Raw genomic sequence first — 22,916 nt, 5'->3', positions numbered from 1 at the left:
GTTTTTGTTGACTGTATAGAGCTTCTCCATCTTTGCCTGCAAAGAATATAATCAGTCTGATTTCGGTGTTGACCGTCTGGTGATGTCCATGTGCAGAGTCTTCTCTTGTGTTGTTGGAAGCGGGTGTTTACTATGACCAGTGCATTTTCTTGGCAAAACTCTACTAGTCTTTGCCTACTTCTTTCCGCATTCAAGGCCAAATTTGCTTGTTACTCCAGGTGTTTCTTGACTTCCTACTTTTGCATTCCAGTCCCCTATAATGAAAAGGACATCCTTTTTTGGTGTTACTTCTAAAAGATCTTGTAGTTCTTCATAAAACCATTCAACTTCAGTTTCTTCAGCGTTGCTGGTTGGGGCATAGACTTGGATAAGTGTGATATTGAATGGTTTGCCTTGGAGACAAACAGAGATCATTCTGTTGTTTTTGAGATTGCATCCAAGTACTGCATTTCAGACTCTTTTGTTGACCATGATGGCTACTCCATTTCTTCTGAGGGATTCCTGCCTGCGGTAGTAGATGTAACGATCATCTGAGTTAAATTCTCCCATTCCAGTCCATTTTAGTTCGCTGATTCCTAGAATGTCGACGTTCACTCTTGCCATCTCTTGTTTGACCACTTCCAATTTGCCTTGATTCATGGACCTGACATTCCAGGTTCCCATGCAATATTGCTCTTTACAGCATCAGATCTTGCTTCTATCACCAGTCACATCCACAACTGGGTAATGTTTTTGCTTTGGCTCCATCCCTTCATTCTTTCTGTAGTTATTTCTCCTCTGATCTCCAGTAGCAATTGGGCACCTAATGACCCGGGGAGTTCCTCTTTTGGTATCGTATCATTTTGCCTTTTCCTATATCCATACATGACCACTGGAAAAACCATAGCCTTGACTAGATGGACCTTTGTAGACAAAGTAATGTCTCTGTTTTTTAATGTGCTGTCTAGCTGGGTCATAACTTTCCTTCCAAGGAGTAAGTGTCGTTTAATTTTGTGGCTGCAATCACCATCTGCAGTGATTTTGGAGCCCCCCAAAAATAAAGTCAGCCACTGTTTCCCCACCTATTTGTCATGAAGTGATGGGACCGGATGCCATGATCTTAGTTTTCTGAATGTTGAGCTTTAAGCCAACTTTTTCACTCTCCTCTTTCATTTTCATCAAGAGGCTCTTTAGTTCTTCTTCACTTTCTGACGTAAGTGTGATGTCATCTGCATATCTGAAGTTATTGATATTTCTCCAGGCAATCTTGATTTCAGCTTATGCTTCCTCCAGTCCAGCGTTTCTCATGATGTACTGTTCATATAAGTTAAATAAGCAGGGTGATAATATACAGCTTTGACATACTTCTTTTCTTATTTGGAACCAGTTTATTCTTCCATGTCCAGTTCTAACTGTTGCTTCTCGACCTGCATACAGGTTTCTCAAGAGGCAGGTCAGGTGGTCTGGTATTTCCATCTCTTTCAGAATTTCCCACAGTTTATGGTGATCCACACAGTGAAAGGTTTTGGCATAATTCAAATTAAAGTGATCCAAAAAAGTACCATAAAATGCACATAACAATAAATACAATGTTTGACCCAAGAAGGAGGAGATTGTCTTCAACTTGGAAATTACAGAGAATAGATTTATAAGACATGCCACAAAGAACAGAGCCTTATCATCCAGTGTTTTAAAGCAAGTATTTTAGAATTAGATATGAATTATAACTGAATTTCTTACTAACTAGCTTTATGATACTGAGCAAGCAAGCTATTTACTTTCTGGGTCCTATTTCCTTAAGTGAAATGTGAGTAATATTACTTATTTTCTTTGTTAAGGTGCTTGACACAGTGCTTGGCCCATCAGTTCAGTTGCTCAGTCATGTTCAATTCTTTGTGACTTCATGGACTGCACACCAGGCTTCCCTGTTCATCACCAGCACCCAGAGTGTACTCAAACTCATGTCCATTGAGTTGGTGATGCCATCCAACCATCTCATCCTCTGTCATCCCCTTCTCCTCCTCTCTTCAATCTTTCCCAGCATTAAGGTCTTTTCCAATTAGTCAATTCCTCATATCAGGTGGCCGAAGTACTGGAGTTTCAGCTTTAACATCAGTCCTTCTAATGAATATTCAGGACAGATTTCCTTTAGGATTGACTGGTTGGATCTCCTTGCAGTCCAAGGGACTCTCAAGAGTCTTCTCCAACACCATAGTTCAAAAGTATCAATTGTTCGGTGCTCAGCTTTGTTTATAGTCCAACTCTCACATCCATAGATGACTACTGGAAAAATCATAGCTTTCACTAGGTGGATCTTTGTTGGCAAAGTAAAGTCTCTGATTTTTAATTCATGACTAAACCAGAATTTTTGTTGTTGTTGTTCTCTTTTTCTATATAGTTTTGAAATATTTTTTCTGCTTGGTTAAAAAGGAGAAAGATTTCAGGAAGAAATATACCAGCTGACACAAGCATACCTACATACACTGGATATCTCCTATTTGCCTTTAAAGATACAGTGTCTGTGTTTCTATTCCCCTCTCCTGAAAGGTTGAAATGTATGGATTACATTATGTATTGGGATTCCTCATTCCTACATGATGGCTTTGGCAAGCAGAAGTCTTGACGGAAAATAGGAGGGAGACAGGAGAGTTAATTCATAAAACTGTTTACTCCAGCTCCATCCCTGTAGGTCTGCTTCAGTCTATCAGTATCTCTCTTGATGAAAGGTTTTAGCTGTTGCCAAATGATCTTCTCCTTGCAGCATTTATATCTTTACAATATAATAGTGCCTCTTGAATTGTCAAATAACTAATAACCTTCCTTTCATCTCTTCAGGACCAGAGGTCTTTATGAAATCCTGGTGTCACTAGCTTTGGGTATAATGCTACCTAATGTGTTGTCTGCATGATCACAACTTTGAAAACAATCCTTTTATTAACTCTTTTCTGAATTACCCTTAGAGTATGCATTTTGGGCATTCTGGGACCCTAAATAATGTGTGTGTGTGCATCTATAGAAAAATGGGATTGCTTGTGCACTAAATAGAAAATGAGAACAACGATATACAAGAAGGACGTGGTTTAAAACAAAAACAAAAGCAAAAGAAACAATAAAGAAATTACTGTAGCTATCTTTCCAGCTTCCTGGAACTCCTCACATATTTTCAAGTATTTTTAGTATATAATTACATTAATTGTTGTGAAGGATTCATATTAAATATTACATGAAATGTGGTTTTTAATTTTCAAATTAAATGTTACTTAAGATTTTGAGACTGTGTTTTTGAAATTTACTATATCTATTTCTCTGTTTTCTTTAAAAAACTCAGGGAATTTGTTTTCACTGAGGTCAGGTTTTAATTCTCTTAAATCGTAATATGCTAGAGAAAACTGAATGCGATTTTCAAATGTAACCAGGCCATCAACTGGGCAGTACTCTGGTATACTGCTTGCTCTTAAGATGTGGTATTATAAACTATGAGTTTCTAGAACAACTAAAAAAGAAACTTTAGGAATGAATTCTCTTCTTCATTATGGCTAATATTGTCTTTTTCAGATAGAATTTAAGTTTTCTCCTTAGAAATCTCTTATAAAACAAATATTATGCATTTAACAATAGTGAAAGTTTTAGTCACTCAGTTGTGTTCAACTCTTTGCAACCCTATGGACTGTAGCCTACCAGGCTTCTCTGTCTGTGGAATTCTCCAGGCAAGAATACTGGAGTAGGTAGCCACTCCCTTCTCCAAGGGATCGTCCCAACTCAGGGTTCAAACTTGGGTTTCCTGCTTGGAAGGCAGATTCTTTATCGTCTGAGCCACCAGGAAAGCTCATGGCAATTCTTATGAGTAATAGCATAGAGAATTAAGAAACAAAATTTTTTTCTTCCCATTTTCTACAGTTACAGCCTGAGGAACACACAATTTTTGAACAGTACTTCTTCCTTTAATTATCATGTACTCTCCTGCCTGCCTTGAGGTGTGAGGGCAACAGAATCCTCAAATCATAAAGGAAGTTCAAAGAATAGTATGCCCACAAAGCCCCAAATTCTCCTAAAATAAAAAAAAAAGTCCTTGCCAAAGTTAATTTTTCATGTTTATAGTCGATTACTTCTCAACATCAGAGCAAAAGTCCTTTGTTTCATTTCTGTAAAGGATAGGAGGAAAGGAATGTCCACTATATAGTCATAGAAGATAACCTTACACATCCACTTCAAAGATCAACATTTCTACACTGTCAGGAGTGCTATAGCTTTGTCTCACAATTTTTAATCATTTTTCTTTTTTTTTATCCTTGTCAACTACTTATCCCACCTCAGAAATAGATGAGATGCATATCTGTAAAAGGATGCTCTTGAACTCTGAATGTCATTGTTTCTAATTTCCCATATAACAAATATATTTAGTCTATGTTAATACAACAACTCACTTGGTTCTGTTAATATACTATTTCTTCTATGACTAGGAGGAATAACATAGCTAAAATGAAGCTTTAAGAGAAAAAAAGCTTATTTAGTACTCAATGAAGAAATTTGGAATTTATTTCTTAATGATCAGGAAGCATTACTTTACAAAGAATTACTATCAAGGAAGTAATTTCTCGTACTTGGTTAGAGAGTCAAGACAGAAATTAATTGTAAATAAAGTAGGATCTAAATGAAACTAAATTTAGGAAAACAGATTAGTAATATTATTTAAGTGATATTGCTTTTTCCTAATCTAAGTCCAAGGATAAATGTAGTACCTTCCAAAATTAAGGTTTCTTATTTCTAATGTTTTTCACTTGAAAGCATGCAGGGTTCCTTTTCTCTCTTCCTCTTTTTTTTTTTTTTTCCCCTCCGCTTTCAGCAGTGTGGGTGTATTATAAAAATTTACTTTTTTATAAAAATCAAAATTTCCTAGAATTATTTAAGAGATAATAAAGAATATGAAATTTAAAGACAAACCAAAACTCCAAATATGGATTCACCTCTATAACTTGGTCAAGGTTCAAGACTCAAATTAGGATTTCGAGAATATTTCATCAGAGAAAGCTAGATTTGGAAACATATTGTGGAAGTGGGTACAAGGAGAGTGCAAGCACAAGCTTTTAAATCATTAACTGTAGTTAATACACGGAGAAATGACTGAAAACTATAATCTTGGATACTGGTAAAAGCATGGAAGATTGCAGGAAATTACAAAGAAATTCCTTTGGCTATCAGTATCATACATGGAAAAAGAACCCTTGAATTACCAATTTTGCCTGGGGTCCAACAAGAGTCTCATGACCTCACAAGCTAATATATAATGTAAAAATTGTCTTGGCATTCAGAGTAGCTAGAACTGAGATATATAGGAGCAAGGACTTGTTTGAGAAAATAAGGTGAAGTGAAGTGAAGTCGCTCATTCATGTCCGACTCTTTGCGAACCCATGGGCTGTAGTCTACCAGGCTCCTCTGTCCATGGGATTTTCCAGTCCTGGAGTGGATTGCCATTTCCTTCTCCAGGGAATCTTCCCAACCCAGGGTTTGAACCCGGGTCTCCCTCATTGTAGACAGACGCTTTTCCCTGGTGTCTCAGATATATAGTAGATATATTGCTATATATTGTATTCTGATAATCTAATAAGCATTTTGATCTTTATTAATATAAATCATTTTATAAATGACTCATACATGAATTCCTAACCAAATTGCTAATGACATTACAATAATTTACTGTGGAAATAGTATATGCCTTTATTCTTTGACCTCTGCTTATTCTGCTTGTAGTTATGCCATTGTTTAATCACTTACTGAATGTCATCCATTTATCAATCAACGAAAACAGAAAACTGCAAAATAATTTACTTTGTCAGAGGCTATCCTATTGACAGTGTGCCATAAAGATATGAATAGTATTATAGTTCCAAGATGAGCTTCTTCAAAGTTCTACATTTCTGACCTCATGCTTAACTTCCCTTGAGTTTTGTCTAACATCTTTCTCTAGCTGACAGAGATATACCACATAATTTGACTAAATGCTAAAAGAGATAGTTTTACCATGATATATTACAGAAATTAAATAATAGGCATATGTAAACAAGTATATGTTTGCATAAAGCCTCAAAATAACATAAATCATATTTTAAAAAAGTAATCTATGAATAGACATAGAGTGTACAGTCTGGGCCTATTTCCACTGGATTGTCTGCTTTTAGAAATTGCTTTAAAAAAATTGCAATGGGTAAATATAGTCAGGCTTAGGTTTAATGATGTATACTGAAAGAAGTTAACTTTCTTAAAACACACTTTATTAATTACAGAAACAACACTATGGATATTAGAACAAGCCCCTTTTTAGTTGAATCCAGTATTTAGTATCCTGAGTAGCACAAGAGTAATTGCTGAACTGAACCTAAGTATGTGGCTGGCCTGGAGTTTTCTTTGCATTTTACCAACACTCTTGATTATCTTAGATTATTTTTGTTTTCAGTGCCTTCCCCTCACTCCTGAGCCCCAGTCACAGGTATGTGTCATTTCTACAAGTAGCTCTCCTCACCTCTGGCCTTACTTTGAGTGAAATTAGTAGGATTTGTAGCTATACTCACTCTGCTCCGAGGCAGGCACTGAGAAGATAAATTTCTTTCAAAATTGGAATCAATCCACTCAAACCTGGTTGCTGCTTTATCTATTTAGTTTATGTAATATTCTAAATAATTTATTGTTATTTCAACAAATTTTATAGCTTCTTCACCAGAGGCATTCCCTGGTGGCTCAGATGGCAAAGCATCTGCCTGCAATGGTAGAGACCCAGGTTCAATCCTTGGATTGGGAAGATCCTCTGGAGAAGGAAACGGCAACCCATTCCAGTATCCTTCCCTGGAAAATCCCATAGACAGAGGAGCTTGGTAGGCTACAGTCCATAGGGTTGTAAAGAGTCGGATACCACTGAGTGACTTCACTTTCATTCTTTCTTTTCACCAGGAGTAGATTGAATCTCAGGAAACTGTGTTCTTGGCTCATTCATAGCAAACATTTCCTCTTTCATTAAAGTTTTACAAAGAGATTGCAGCAATTCAAAAACATCTTCAGGCTCCACTTCTAATTTCTACTCTTTTTTACTATTTCTACCACATATGCAACTATTTCTTCCATTGACTCTTAAATCACTCAAAGTCATTAATTTGGGTTGGAATCAACTTCTTCCAAATCCTGTTAATATCAATATTTTGACCTCTTGCCATGAATAACAAATGATTCTACAATGGTAAATCCTGTCTAGAAGGTTTTCAATCAACATTTCTCAGATCTGTCAATGGAGTCATTATCTATAGCAGCTATAGCCTCACAAAATGTATTTCTTAAATAATAAGACTTGAAAGTCAGAATAACTCCTTGATCCATGGGATGCAGAATGGATGAAGTGTTAGCAGTCGTGAAAACAACACTGATTTCATTGTTCATCTCCATCAGAGATCCTGGGTGTTCAGATGCATTGTAAATGAGCAGTAAACTTTTTGAAAGGAAACTCTTTCTGAGCAGTAGGACAGTGGGCTTCGAATATTCAGTACACCATGCTATAAATAAGAGTGCTGCCATCTAGGCTTTGTTCTTCCATTTACAGAGTATAGGCAGAGTAGATTTAGCATAGTTCTTAAAGGTCCTAGGATTTGGGGAATAATAAACATACAATGGCTTCAACTAAAAGGCATCAGCTGAAATACCTCCCTAACAAGAGAGTCAGCTTTCCTTCACAGATTTGAAACCAGGAATTGGCTTCTCCTCTTTAATTATGAAAGCCCCAGATTGTTTCTGATTCTAATAAAAGGTTGTTTGATTTATATTGCAAATCTGTTATTTGGTGTAATTACTTCATTAATTATCTTAATGAGACCTTCTGGATAACTTGCTGCAGTTTCTACATCAGCATTTCCTGTTTCATTTTGTACTTTAACGTTACGGAGACATATTCTTTCTTTAAGTCTCATAAATCAGCATCTTTTAATGCCACATTTTTTTTCCCTGCAGCTTCATTATCTCTCTTAGCCTTCACAGCATTGAAGAAAGAGAGTTAGGGTCTTTCTCTGGATTAGGTTTTAGCTTAAGGGAATGTTATGGCTCACTTCATCTTATAACAATATCACTGAAACCTCCATATCAGCAATGTCTGTTTCAGCTTCTTATCATTCACATGTTCACTGGAGGAACACTTTACATTTCCTTCAAGAAATGTCCCTTGCCATCCACAACTTGGCTAACTCTTTGAAACAAGATGCCTAGTTTTGGGGTTTCAACATGTCTTCCTCACTAAGCTAATCATTTCTAGCTTTTGATGTAATGTAAGAGATGTATGATTTTTTCTTTCAGTTGAACAGTGGGCCTTCTAGGATCATTAATTGGCTTAATTTCAGTATTATTTTTCAAAAAACAGGGAGACCCAAAGAGTAAGAGAGAGATGGGGGGAAGAGCTCATCAGTGAAGCAGTTAAAATATACACAGCATTCACTGATTAATCTCTGAGTCTTACATGAACATGGTTCAAGGAATCCCAAAATAATTATGCTAAAAACATCAAATATCACTGGCCACAGATCACCATAACAAATATAAATAGTTTGAAATATTGTGAGAGTTACCAAAATGTGATCAAGCAAATGCTAATGGAAAATATCACTGATAAGCTTTCTTGATATGGGATTGCTATAAACCTTCAATTTGTAAAAAAAAATAAAAAAAAAAAAAAAAATACAGTATCTACAAAGCCCAGTATAGCAAAGTGCAATAAACTAAGTTGTACTTGTAATTCAAAAACCTCCCAATGAAGCAAAGCTGAGGGATGGTCCAGGTTCCACTGGGGAATCTATTAAACATTTAAAGAAGACTTAATAGCAAATTTTCTCAAACTCTTGCAAAAAAATGGAAGAGGAAGAAACACTTATAAATGCATTTCAAGACTCAATATTATCCTGAAGTCAAAATTAGAAACTAAACAAAGATACTATTAGAAAACAGCAGCCCAATATCTTTGATGAATAATGTTGTAAAAATCTTCAACAAAAAGCTGGCCAACTGCTTTAAAATAGTACATTAAAAGAATTATATCCCATGGCTAAATGGAATTTATTTCTGTTATACAAGATTGATTGAGCACACAAAAATAAATGAAATATATACCATGTTAACGGAAGAGAAAAACACACATACACAATAATCTCAATTAATGTAGAGAAAGCATTCAACAACATTCAACATTCTTTCATAAAAAAAACTTAAGAAACTAGAAATAGAGGAATACTTCTTAAAATATAGGCAAGAGGAGCTACCCCACGACCGAAGTCAGGGCGGCGGCCGAGAGGAGCTACCCCGCGTTCGAGGTCAGGGGCAGCTGGGAGGAGGCACCCTGTGTCCAAGGTCAGGGCGGTGGACGAGAGGAGCTACCCCGCATCCGAGGTCAGGGGCAGCCGGGAGGAGACACCCGCATCTGAAGTCAGAGACGGTGGCCGGGAAGAGCTATCCTGCGTCTGAGGTCAGGGGCGGCAGGGAGAAGCCACCTCGCACCCAATGCCAAGGACGGTGACCCTGAGGAGCCACCCCGAGCCAGAGGCCAAGGGCGGCAGCTGGGAGAACACACCCACGCCTGAGGCCAGGGCCAGCTTCCAGGAGAAGCATCCCAAGGAGCGGTGGCTGCGCAGGCACAGGAGAGCCTAGAGGAGCTATCCCACGTTGAAGATCAGGAATGGCGACTGTAAGGAGATACCAATCGTCCAAGGTAAGGAAAAGTGGCTGTGCTTTGCTGGAGCAGCTGTGAAGAGATACCCCACGCCCAAGGTAAGAGAAACCCAAGTAAGATGGTAGGTGTTGCAAGAAGGCTTCAGAGGGCAGACACACTGAAACCATACTCACAGAAAACTAGTCAGTCTAATCACACTAGGACCACAGCTTATCTAACACAGTGAAACCAAGCCATGCCTGCCGGACAACCCAAGATGGGCAGGTCATGGTGGAGAGGTCTGACAGAGTGTGGTCCACTGGAGAAGGGAATGGCAAGCCACTTCAGTATTCTAGCCGTGAGAAACCCATGAGCAGTATGAAAAGGCAAAATGATAGGATACCGAAAGAGGAACTCCCCAGGTCATTAGGTACCCAATATGCTACTGGAGATAGTGGAAAAATAACTCCAGAAAGAATGAAGGGATGGAGCCAAAGCAAAAACATTACCCAGTTGTGGGTCTGACTGGTGATAGAAGCAAGATCCGATGCTGTAAAGAGCAATATTGCATAGGAACCTGAAATGTCAGGTCCATGAATCAAGGCAAATTGGAAGTGGTTAAACAAGAGATGACAAGAGTGAATGTCAAAATTCTAGGAATCAGTGAACTAAAATGGACTGGAATGGGTGAATTTAACTCAGATGACCATTATATTTACTATTGCAGACAGAAATCCCTCAGAAGAAATGGAGTAGCCATCATGGTCAACAAAAGAGTCCAAAATGCATTACTTGGATGCAATCTCAAAAATGACAGAATGATCTCTGTTCATCTCCAAGGCAGACCATTCAATATCACAGTTATCCAAGTCTATGCGCTAACCAGTAATGCTGAAGAAGCTGAAGTTGAACGGTTTTATGAAGACCTACAAGATCTTTTAGAACTAACACCCAAAAAAAGATGTCCTTTTCATTATAGGGGAATGGAATGCAAAACCAGGAAGTCAAAAAATACCTGGAGTAACAGGAAAATTTGGCCTTGGAATGTCGAATGAAGCAGGGCAAAGACTAATAGAGTTTTGCCAAGAAAATGCACTGGCCATAGCAAACACCCTCTTTCAACAACACAAGAGAAGACTCTACACATGGACATCACCAGATGGTCAACACTGAAATCGGATTGACTATATTCTTTGCAGCCAAAGATGGAGAAGCTCTACACAGTCAATAAAAACAAGACCAGGAACTGACTGTGGCTCAGATCATGAACTCCTTATTACCAAATTCAGACTTAAATTGAAGAAAGTAGGGAAACCGCTAGATCACTCAGGTATGACCTAAGTCAAATCCCTTATGATTATACAGTGGAAGTGAGAAATAGATTTAAGGAACTAGAACTGATAGACAGAGTGCTTGATGAACTATGGAATGAGGTTTGTGACATTGTACAGGAGACAGGGATCAAGACCATCCCCATGGGAAAAAAATGCAAAAAAGCAAAATGGCTGTCTAGGGAGGCCTTACAAATAGCTGTGAAAAGAAGAGAGGCGAAAAGCAAAGGAGAAAAGGAAAGATATAAGCATTTGAATGCAGAGTTCCAGAGAAGAGCAAGAAGAGATAAGAAAGCCTTCTTCAGTGATTAATGCAATGCAATAGAGGAAAAGAACAGAATGGGAAAGGCTAGATATTACTTACAGAAAATTAGAGATACCAAGGGAATATTTCATGCAATGATGGGCTCTGTAAAGGGCAGAAATGGTATGGACCTAACAGAAGCAGACGATATTAAGAAGAGGTGGCAAGAATACATGGGAGAACTGTACAAAAAAGATCTTCACGACCCAGATAATCATGATGATGTGATCACTAATCTAGAGCCAGACATCTTGGAAAGTGAAGTCAAGTGGGCCTTAGAAAGCATCACTATGAAAAAAGCTAGTGCAGGTGATGGCATTCCAGTTGAGTTGTTTCAAATCCTGAAAGATGATGCTGTGAAAGTACGGCGCTCAATATGCCAGCACATTTGGAAAACTCAGCAGTGGCCACAGGACTCTAAAAGGGCAATTTTCATTCCAATCCCAAAGAAAGGCAACGCCAAAGAATGCTCAAACTACCGCAAAATTGCACTCATCTCACATGCTAGTAAAGTAATGCTCAAAATTCTCCGAGCCAGGCTTCAGCAATACATGAATTGTGAACTCCCTGATGTTCAAGCTGGTTTTAGAAAAGGCAGAGGAACCAGAGATCAAATTGCCAATATCCTCTGGATCATGGAAAAAGCAAGAGAGTTCCAGAAAAACATCTATTTCTGGTTTATTGACTATGCCAAAGCCTTTGACTGTGTGGATCACAATAAACTGAAAAATTCTGAAAGAGATGGGAATACCAGACCACCTAACCTGCCTCTTGAGAAATCTGTATGCAGGTCAGGAAGCAACAGTTAGAACTGGACATAGAACAACAGACTGGTTCCAAATAGGAAAAAGAGTATGTCAAGGCTGTATATTGTCACCTTGCTTATTTAACTTATATGCAGAGTACATCATGAGAAACGCTGGACTAGAAGAAACACAAGCTGGAATCAAGATTGCTGGGGGAATATCAATAACCTCAGATATGCAGATGATACCACCCTCATGGCAGAAAGTGAAGAGGAACTAAAAAGCCTCTTGACGAAAGTGAAAGAGGAGAGCGAAAAAGTTCGCTTGAAACTCAATATTCAGAAAAAGAAGATCATGACATACGGTCCCATCACTTCATGGGAAATAGATGAGGAAACAGTGGAAACAGTGTCAGACTTTTTTTGGGGGGGGGGCTCTAAAATCACTGTAGATGGTGATTACAGCCATGAAATTAAAAGACGCTTACTCCTTGGAAGAAAAGTTATGACCAACCTAGATAGTATATTCCAAAGCAGAGACATTACTTTGCCAAGTAAGGTCTGTCTAGTCAAGGCTATGGTTTTTCCTGTGGTCCTGTATTGATGCGAGAGTTGGACTGTGAAGAAGGCTGAGTACTGAAGAATTAATGTTTTTGAACTGTGGTGTTGGAGAAGACTCTTGAGATTCCCTTGGACTGCAAGGAGATCCAACCAGTCCATTCTGAAGGAGATCAACCCCAGGATTTCTTTGGAAGGACTGATGCTAAAGCTGAAACTCCAGTACTTTGGCCACCTCATGCGAAGAGTTGACTCATTGGACAAGACTGATCCTGGGAGGGATTGGGGGCAGCAGGAGAAGGGGACAACCAGGGATGACATGGCTGGATGGCATCACGGACTCGTTGGATATGAGTCTGAGTGAACTCCGGGAGATGGTGATAGACAGGGAGGCCTGGCGTGCTGCGATTCATGGGGTTGCAAAGTGTCGGACATGACTGAGTGACTGAACTGAACTGAAAAGAGCACCACTCTCCATGGTACAAAACTGAGAGCTTTCCACTAAGACCAGGAAGAAGACAATATTTCCTCCTTTGTACCTGCTATTCAGCATGATACTGGAAGTACTTGCCAAAGCAATTAGGCATAAATAAGGGATAAAATAGATCCAAGTCAGAAGGGAAGTAGGAAAATTATGTCTGTTCAAGGATGATATGATTTTATATATAGATAATATCAACTATTACACACATGCAAACTGTTAGAATAAACAAATTTAGTCAATTGCAAGATATAAAATCAAAACACAAAAATCTGGTGTGTTTCTGCACACTAATAAACAATCTATAAAGAAAATTAATAACACAAAAGCACTGACAGTGACATCAAAAAAATAAAATATTTAGGAAGAAAATTAACCAAGGTGAGGCAAGACTTGTACACTGAAAAGTATAAAATATTATTGAAAGAAATTAAAGAAAATAAATGGAAGCACATCCTATGCTCATGGATTAGAAGATTACAGTTCAGTTCAGTTCAGTTCAGTTGCTCAGTCGTGCCCCAGTCTTTTCATCCCCATGAATTGCAGCACGCCAGGCCTCCCTGTCCATCACCAACTCCCAGAGTTCACTCACACTCATGTCCATCAAGTCATTGATGCCATCCAGTCATCTCAGCCTCTGTCATCCTCTTCTCCTCCTGCCCCCAATCCCTCCCAGCATCAGAGTTTTTCCAATGAGTCAACTCTTCGCATAAGGTGGCCAAAGTACTGGACTTTCAGCTTTAGCATCATTTCTTCCAAAGAACACCCAGGGCTGATCTCCTTCAGAATGGACTAGTTGGATCTCCTTGCAGTCCAAGTGACTCTCAAGAGTCTTCTCCAACACTATAGTTCAAAAGCATCATTTCTTAGGTGTTCAGCTTTCTTCACAGTCAAACTCTCACACCCACACATGACCACTGGAAAAACCGTAGTCTTGACTAGATGGACCTTTGTTGGCAAAGTAAAGTCTGTGCTGTTCAATATGCTCTCTAGGTTGGTCATAACTTTTCTTCCAAGGAGTAAGTGTCTTTTAATTTCATGGCTGAAGTAACCAGCAACAGTGATATTGGAGCCCCCCATAATAAAGTCTGACACTGTTTCCACTGTTTCCCCATCTATTTCCCAAGAAGTGATGGGACCAGATGTCATGATCTTCATTTTCTGAATGTTGAGCTTTAAGCCAACTTTTTCACTCTCCACTATCACTTTCATCAAGAGGCTTTTAGTTCCTCTTCACTTTCTGCCATAAGGGTGGTGTCATCTGCATATCTGAGGTTATTGATATTTCTCCCGGCAATCTTGATTCCAGCTTGTGCTTCTTCCAGCTCAGTATACTCATGATGTACTCTGCATATAAGTTAAATAAGGAGGGTGACATTATACAACCTTCACGTACTCCTTTTCCTATTTGGAACCAGTCTGTTGTTCTATGTCTAAGTCTAACTGTTTTTTCCTGACCTACATATAAGTTTCTCAAGAGGCAGGTCAGGTGGTCTGGTGTTCCCATCTCTTTCAGAATTTTCCACAGTTTATTGTGATCCACACAGTCAAAGGCTTTGGCACAGTCAATAATGCAGAAATAGATGTTTTTATAGAACTCTTTTGCTTTTTTGATGATCCAGAGGATGTTGGCAATTTGATATCTGGTTCCTCTTTGTTTTCTAAAACCAGCTTGAACATCTGGAAGTTCACTGTTCACATATTGCTGAAGTCTGACTTGGAGAATTTTGAGCAGTACTTTACTAGCATGTGAGATGAGTGCAATTGTGCGGTAGTTTGAGCGTTCTTTGACATTGCAATTCTTTGGGATTGGAATGATAACTGACATTTTCCAGTCTGGTGGCCACTGCTGAGTTTTCAAAATGCACTGGCATATTGAGTGCAGCACTTTCACAGCATCATCTTTCAGGATTTTACATAGCTCAACTGGAATTCCATCACCTCCACTAGCTTTTTTCATAGTGATGCTTTCTAAGGCCCACTTGACTTCACATTCCAGGATATCTGGCTCTAGGTGAGTGATAACAACATCGTGATTTTCTGGGTATTGAAGATCTTTTTTGTACAGTTCTTCTGTGTATTCTTGCCACCTCTTCTTAATATCTTCTGCTTCTGTCAGGTCCATACCATTTCTGGCCTTTATCGAGCCCATCTTTGCATGAAATGTTCCCTTGGTATCTCTAATTTTCCTTAAGTGATCTCTAGTCTTCCCCATTCTGTTGTTTTCCTCTATTTCTTTGCATTGATCGCTGAGGAAGGCTTTCTTATCTCTTCTTGCTATTCTTTGGAACTTTGCATTCTGATGCTTATATCTTTCCTTTTCTCCTTTGCTTTCTGCTTGTCTTCTTTTCACAGCTATTTGTAAGACCTCTTCAGACAGTCATTTTGCTTTTTTGCATTTGTCTTCCATGGGGATGGTCTTGATCCCTGTCTCCTGTACAATGTCATGAACTTCAGTCCATAGTTCATCAGGCACTGTATCTATCCGATCTAGGCCCTTAAATCTATTTCTCACTTCCACTATATAATCATAAGAAATTTAGTTTAGTTCATACCTGAATGGTCTAGTGGTTGTCCTTACTTTCTTCAATTTAAGTCTCAATTTGCAATAAGGAGTTCATAATCTGAGCCACAGTCTGCTCCTGGTCTTGTTTTTGTTGCCTGTATAGAGCTTCTCCATCTTTGACTGCAAAGAATATAATCAATCTGATTTCAGTGTTGACCATCTGGTGATGTCCATGTGTAGAGTCTTCTCTTATGTTGTTGGAAGAGGGTGTTTGCTATGACCAGTGCATTTTCTTGGCACAACTCAATTAGTCTTTGTCCTGCTTCATTCCACATTCCAAGGCCAAATTTGCCTGTTACCCTAGGTGTTTCTTGACTTCCTACTTTTGCATTCCAGTCCCCTGTAATAAAAGGACATCTTTTTTGGGTGTTAGTTCTAAAAGATCTTGTACGTCTTCATAGAACCATTCAACTTCAGCTTCTTCCACATTACTTGTTGTGGCATAGACTTGGATTACTGTGATACTGATTTGTTTGCCTTGGAAACAAACAGAGATCATTCTGTCATTTTTGAGATTGCATCCAAGTACTGCATTTCGGACTCTTTTGACCATGATGGCTACTCCATTTCTTCTAAGAGATTCCTGCCCACAGTAGTAGATATAATGGTCAGCTGAGTTGTTGTTAAAATGCCCAGAGTAGCAAAAACAATCTACAAATTCAAAGTAATTCTTTTCAAAATCCCATTGGCAGTTTTTGCAGGAGTAGAAAAAAATTTTTAAATCCATATAAAATTTTCAATGATCCCATATATGTAAAACAGTCTTAAGAAAGAAAAACAGAGCTACCAAGTCCTAACTTCAAATCATACTTCCTGATTTCAAAGCACGTTATGAAGCTGAGGTGAATGGTAAGTCACCCCCGTATTCTTGCCCCGAGATACCCATGGACAGTGGAGCCTGGTGGGTTGGATGTGACTTAGCCACTAACAGTTTAACTTATCAAAACATAAGTATGTCAATGGCATAAATGCAGACATAAAGGCAAATAGAAGAGAAACAATCCCTTAGGTATTTGATCAAATGATCTTTGATAAACATGGTAAAGACTAACTAGTGTGGAAATGATTGTCTAATCATCAAGTGATGTTAGGAAAACTACATATCCCCTTGCAAGAAAGTGAAATTGAACCTTTATCTTATACCATACATGAAAGTCAATCCAAAATGGATTAAATAAGTAAGAAGAAAACATTGGTTAATTCTTCCCAGACATTGGATTTTGCAATATTTGTTTGATGTGACACCAAAAGCAGAGGCAACCAAAGCAAAAATAGACAAGGAAGATTATATCAAATTAAAGAGCTTTTACACATAAAATAATCAGCAGAGTGAAAAGGTACCTATTAGAATAGGAGAAAATACTTGCACACTGTACATCTGCTAAGGAGTCAATATCCAAAATATAAACTCTGGCAGTTGAACAGAAAAAAAAAAAATCCTGATTTAAAAATAAGCAAAGAACCTAAATAGACAACTCTGAAAAGAAATAAAATGTTCAAGCCCTCAAGCATATTAAACAATGCTCAACATCACTAATTATCTGAGAAAGGCAGATTATAGCTACAATGAGATATCGTCTCACATCCTTAGGATGACAACTGTCACAAAACCAAAAGAAATATAACATGCACTGGTGAGAGTGTGGAGCAACTGGAACCCTGGAGCTCTATTGGGTGGAATGTAAAATGGTCCGAAACTATCACACATATAAAGGAATAATTAATATAATTTGACATGACAGCTTAAATGAAATGTAATTTCAAAAAGGAGCCACTCCCTCTGGTCCCCAATTTCAGTTATATAACAAGTGTTATTAGAAAAACTGTAAACATTAATAATTGGTTACACTAGCAGTGGCTATTTCCACAAACACCATCTATCTTCCCATAATTATTGCAGCATTTGAAAACATAAACCAAGATTTTGACTACCCACATCTATATAAGTACACTGATTATTTCTGTGTTTGGAATATATAATAAAAACATACTTGGCTTATTTGAAAATAATTATATTTTAACCAGTTTTTCAGATGCATAGAGCTAGGATACGGAAGTTTGATTTTTAAGAAGTTTAATATGGTGGTAGATAATATCAAATAAGGTTTAAAACTTTTTAGTTTGTTTAGGATAACACTTTATCCTTTTTAATGATACTTAACAATTGGAATTATCTATTCTCTGCACGATTTAATTCATTTTTTACTGTATGAGTTCTTGATTAGAGTAATCCAAGCATTGATGAACACACTTAACATTAATGCATACTTAAAAAATATTTCTTCCTGAATAGGTTGCAAATAAGTATTCCTAAATTGAGCAGGAATTTTATTTTCTAACGCAAGTCCAAGATTATGGCAATATGGAAAGGGAAAATATTGGAGATTCTGGTGAAATAAAATATTTAGTTTAAAATTTGGGACTAAATGTAGTACCTGAATACTCACACTTTAATTAGCAAGTTAAGAAAAATAAATCTGAAAAATTTAGATATTTCAGTGATAATCATTTGTGCATGCAGCAGTATTATTATCAAGACATGTCAAATGTGTTATACTACTTTCTACGTTACTTAAATAGTATTAGATCACTGAAGATTTATACAAGTGCATAAGACTTATGTGAGCCAACCAACTGCTAAATAATTAAAGTAACATTCAGTTCAGTTCAGTTCAGTCACTCAATAGTGTCCTACTCTTTGCAACACCGTGGACTTCAGCTGCCAGTCTTCCCTGTTCATCACCAACTCTCGGAGATGACACAAACTCAGGTCCATCATGTTGGTGATGCCATCCAACAATCTCATCCACTATAATTCCCTTCTTCTCCTGAGTTCAATCTTTCACATCATCAGGGTCTTTTCCAATGAGTCAGTTCTTCTCATCAGGTGGTCAAAGTGTTGGAGTTTCAGCATTGGTCCTTCCAATGAATATTCAGGACTGATATCCTTTAGGATTGACTGTTGAGTTCCTTGCAATCCAAGGGACTCTCAAGAGTCTTCTACAACAACCACAGTTCAAAAGTATCCATTGTTTTTTGGTACGTAGCTTTGCTTGTAGTCCAACTGTCACATCCATACATTACCACTGGAAAAACCATAGTTTAGATTAGACAGACTTTTATTGGCAAAGAAATGTCTCTGCTTTGTAATATGCTGTGTAGGTTGGTTATAGCTTTTCTTCCAAGGAGCAAGTGTCTTTTAATTTCAAGACTGCAGTCATCATCTGCAGTGATTTTGGAGCCCCCCTCCCCAAATATAGTTACTCATAGCTTCCATTGTCTCCCATCTATTTTCCATAAAGTGACAGGATGAGATGCCATGATCTTAGTTTTCTGGATGTTGAGTTTTAAGCCAACTTTTTCACTCTCCTCTTTCACTTTAATCAAAAGGCTCTTTAGTTCCTCTTCATCTTCTGCTGCAAAAGTGGTGTAATCTGCATATCTGAGGTTATTGATATTTCTCCTGGCAATCCTAGCATTTGCATGATGTATTCTGCATATAAGTTAAATAAGCAGGGTGATGATATACAGCCTTGATGTACACATTTCCTGATTTGGAAGCAGTCTGTTGTTCCATGTCCAGTTCTAACTGTTGTTTCTTGACTTGCATACACATTTCTCAGGAAACGGATAAGGGGGTCTGGTATTTCCATCTCTTTCAGAATTTTCTACAGTTTGTGGTGATACACACAGTCAAAGGCTTTGGCATAATCAATAAGCAAAAGCAGATGTTTTTGTGGAACTCTCATGCTTTTTCGATGATCCAGGCGATGTTAGCAATTTGATCTCTGGTTCCTCTGCCTTTTCTAAATCCAGCTTGAACATCTGGAAGTTTATAGTTCACATACTTTTGAAGCCTTGAATGGAGAATTTGGAGCATTACGTTGCAAGTGTGTGAGATGAGGGCAATTGTGAGGTGGTTTGAACTTTCATTGGGATTGTCTGTCTTTAGGATTGGAATGAAAACTGACTTTTCCAGTCCTGAGGCCACTACTGAGTTTTCCAAATTTGCTGGCATATTGAGGGCAGCACTTTCATAGCATCATCAGTTAGGATTTGAAAGAGTCAACTGGAATTCCATCATCTCCACTAGCTTTGCTTGAAGTGATGTTTCATAAGGCTCACTTGACTTTGCATTCAGGATGTCTGGCTCTAGGTGACTGATCACACCATCGTGCTTACGTTGGTCATGACGATCTTTTTTGTATAGTTCTGTGTATTTTTGCCACCTCTCCTTAATATCTTCTGCTTCTGTTAGCTCCATACCATTTCTGTCCTTTATTTTGCTCATCTTTGCATGAAATATCCCCTTTGTATCTCTAATTTTCTGGAAGAAATCTCTAGTCTTTCCCGTTCTATTGTGTTCATCATTTCTTTGCACTGATCACTGAGGAAGTCTTGCTTATCTCTCCTTGCTTTTTTTTTTTTTTGTAAATCTACATTCAAATGAGTATATTTTTCCCTTTCTCCTTTGCTTTTAGCTTCTCTCTCTTTTTTTTTTTTCAGCTCTTTTTAAGGCCTCCTCTGACAACCATTTTGCCTTTTTCCATTTCTTTTTCTGGGGATGGTCTTGATCCCTGCCTCTTGTAGAATGTCATGAACCTCCATTCATAGTTCATCAGATCTAATCCCTTGAGTCTATTTGTTACTTCCACTGTATTATCATAAGGGATTTAAGTTATACCTGAACGATCTAGTGGTTTTCCCTACTTTCTTCAATTTCAGTCTGAATTTGGCAATCAGCAGTTCATGATCTGTGCCACAGTCAGCTCATGGTCTTGTTTTTGCTGACTGTATAGTGCTTCTCCATCTTTGGCTGCAAAGAATATAATCAATCTGATTTCAGTTTTGACCATCTGATAATGTCCATGTGTAAAGCTTTGTCTTGTGCTGTTGCAAGAGGTGTTTGCTATGACCAGTGCATTCTCTTGGCAAAGATCTGTTAACATTTGCCCTCCTTCATTTTGTACTCAAGGCTAAATTTGCCTGTTACTCCATGTATCTCTTGACTTTCTACTTTTGCATTCCAGTCCTCTATAATGAAGAGCCAACACCCTTTTCCAAAAACACAAGAAAAGACTGCACACATGGACATCACCAAAAGTTCAACATCTAAATCAGATTGACTATATTCTTTACAGCCAAAGATGGAGAAGCTCTATACAGTCAGCGAAAAAGAGACTAGGAGCTGATTGTGTCTCAGATCATGAACTCCTTATTGCCAAATTCAGACTTAAATTGAAGAAAGCAGGGAAAACCACTAGACCATGCAGGTATGACCTAAATCAAATCCCTTATGATTATACAGTGGAAGTGAGAAATAGATTTAAGGGACTAGATCTGATAGATAGAGTGCCTGATGACAGAGGTTTGTGACATTGTACAGGAGACAGGGATCAAGGCCATCCCTATGGAAAATAAATGCAAAAAAGCAAAATGGCTGTCTGGGGAGGCCTTACAAATAGCTGTGAAAAGAAGACAAGCAGAAAGCAAAGGAGAAAAGGAAAGATATAAGCATCTAAATGCAGAGTTCCAAAGAATAGCAAGAAGAGATAAGAAAGCCTTCTTCAGTGATCAATGCAAGGAAATAGAGGAAAACAACAAAATGGGAAACACTAGAGATATCTTCAAGAAAATCAGAGATACCAAGGGAACATTTCATGCAAAGATGGGCTCGATAAAGGACAGAAATGGTCTGGACCTAACAGAAGGAGAAGACATTAAGAAGAGGTGGCAAGAATACACAGAAGAACTGTACAAAAAAGATCTTCACGACCCAGATAATCATGATGATGTGATCACTAATCTAGAGCCAGATATCTTGGAAAGTGAAGTCAAGTGGGCCTTAGAAAGCATCACTATGAACAAAGCTACTGGAGGTGATGGAATTCCGGTTGAGCTATGTAAAATCCTGAAAGATGATGCTGTGAAAGTGTTGCACTCAATATGCCAGCAAATTTGGAAAACTCAGCAGTCACCACAGGACTGGAAAATGTCAGTTATCATTCCAATCCCAAAGAAAGGCAATGCTAAAGAATGCTCAAACTACCGCACAATTGCATTCATCTCACATGCTAGTAAAGTAATGCTCAAAATTCTCCAAGCCAGGCTTCAGTAAGACATGAACCGTGAACTTCTGGATGTTCAAGCTGGTTTTAGAAAAGCCAGAGAAACCAGAGATAAAATTGCCAACATTCACTGGATCATGAAAAAAGCAAGAGAGTTCCAGAAAAACATCTACTTTTACTTTATTGACTATGCCAAAGCCTTTGACTCTGTGGATCACAATAAACTGTGGAAAATTCCAAAAGAGATGGGAATACCAGACCACCTGACCTGCCTCTTGAGGAATCTGTATGCAGGTCAGGAAGCAACAGTTAGAACTGGACATGGAACAACAGACTGGTTCCAAATAGGAAAAGGAGTATGTCAAGGCTGTATATTGTCACCTTGCTTATTTAACTTATGTGTAGAGCACATCATGAGTAATGCTGGGCTGGAGGAAGCACAAGCTGGAATAAAAGATTGCTAGGGGAAATATCAATAACCTCAGATATGCAGATGACACCACCGTTATGGCAGAAAGTGAAGAGGAACTAAAAAGCCTCTTGATGAAAGTGAAAGAGGAGAGTGAAAAAGTTGGCGTAAAGCTCAACATTCAGAAAACGAAGTTCATGGCATCTGGTCCCATCACTTTATGGTAAATAGATAGGGAAACAGTTGAAACAGTGTCAGACTTTACTTTTTGGGGCTCCAAAATCCCTGCGGATGGTGACTGCAGCCATGAAATTAAAAGATGCTTACTCCTTAGAAGGAAAGTTTTGACCAACCTAGATAGCATATTCAAAAGCAGAGACATTACTTTTTCTAGAAAATCCCATCTAGTCAAGGCGATGGTTTTTCCTGTGGTCATGTATGGATGTGAGAGTTGGACTGCGAAGAAAGCTGAGCAATGAAGAATTGATGTTTTTGAACTGTGGTGTTGGAGAAGACTCTTGAGAGTCCCTTGGACTGCAAGGAGATCCAACCTGTCCATTATAAAGGAGATCAGTCCTGGATGGTCATTGGAAGGACTGATGCTAAAAGCTGAAACTCCAGTACTTTGGCCAGCTCATGCGAAGAGTTGGCTCATTGGAAAAGACTCTGATGCTTGGAGGGATTGGGGGCAGGAGGAGAAGGGGACGATAGGAGATGAGATGGCTGGATGGCATCTCTGACTCGATGGACATGAGTTTGAGTGAACTCCAGGAATTGATGATGGACAGGGAGGCCTGGCGTGCTGTGA

The sequence above is a fragment of the Ovis aries genome, chromosome 2 (assembly GCF_016772045.2).
Source record: "Ovis aries strain OAR_USU_Benz2616 breed Rambouillet chromosome 2, ARS-UI_Ramb_v3.0, whole genome shotgun sequence".
Lineage (NCBI taxonomy): Eukaryota > Metazoa > Chordata > Mammalia > Artiodactyla > Bovidae > Ovis > Ovis aries.
This window is presented reverse-complemented; position numbering follows the sequence as displayed.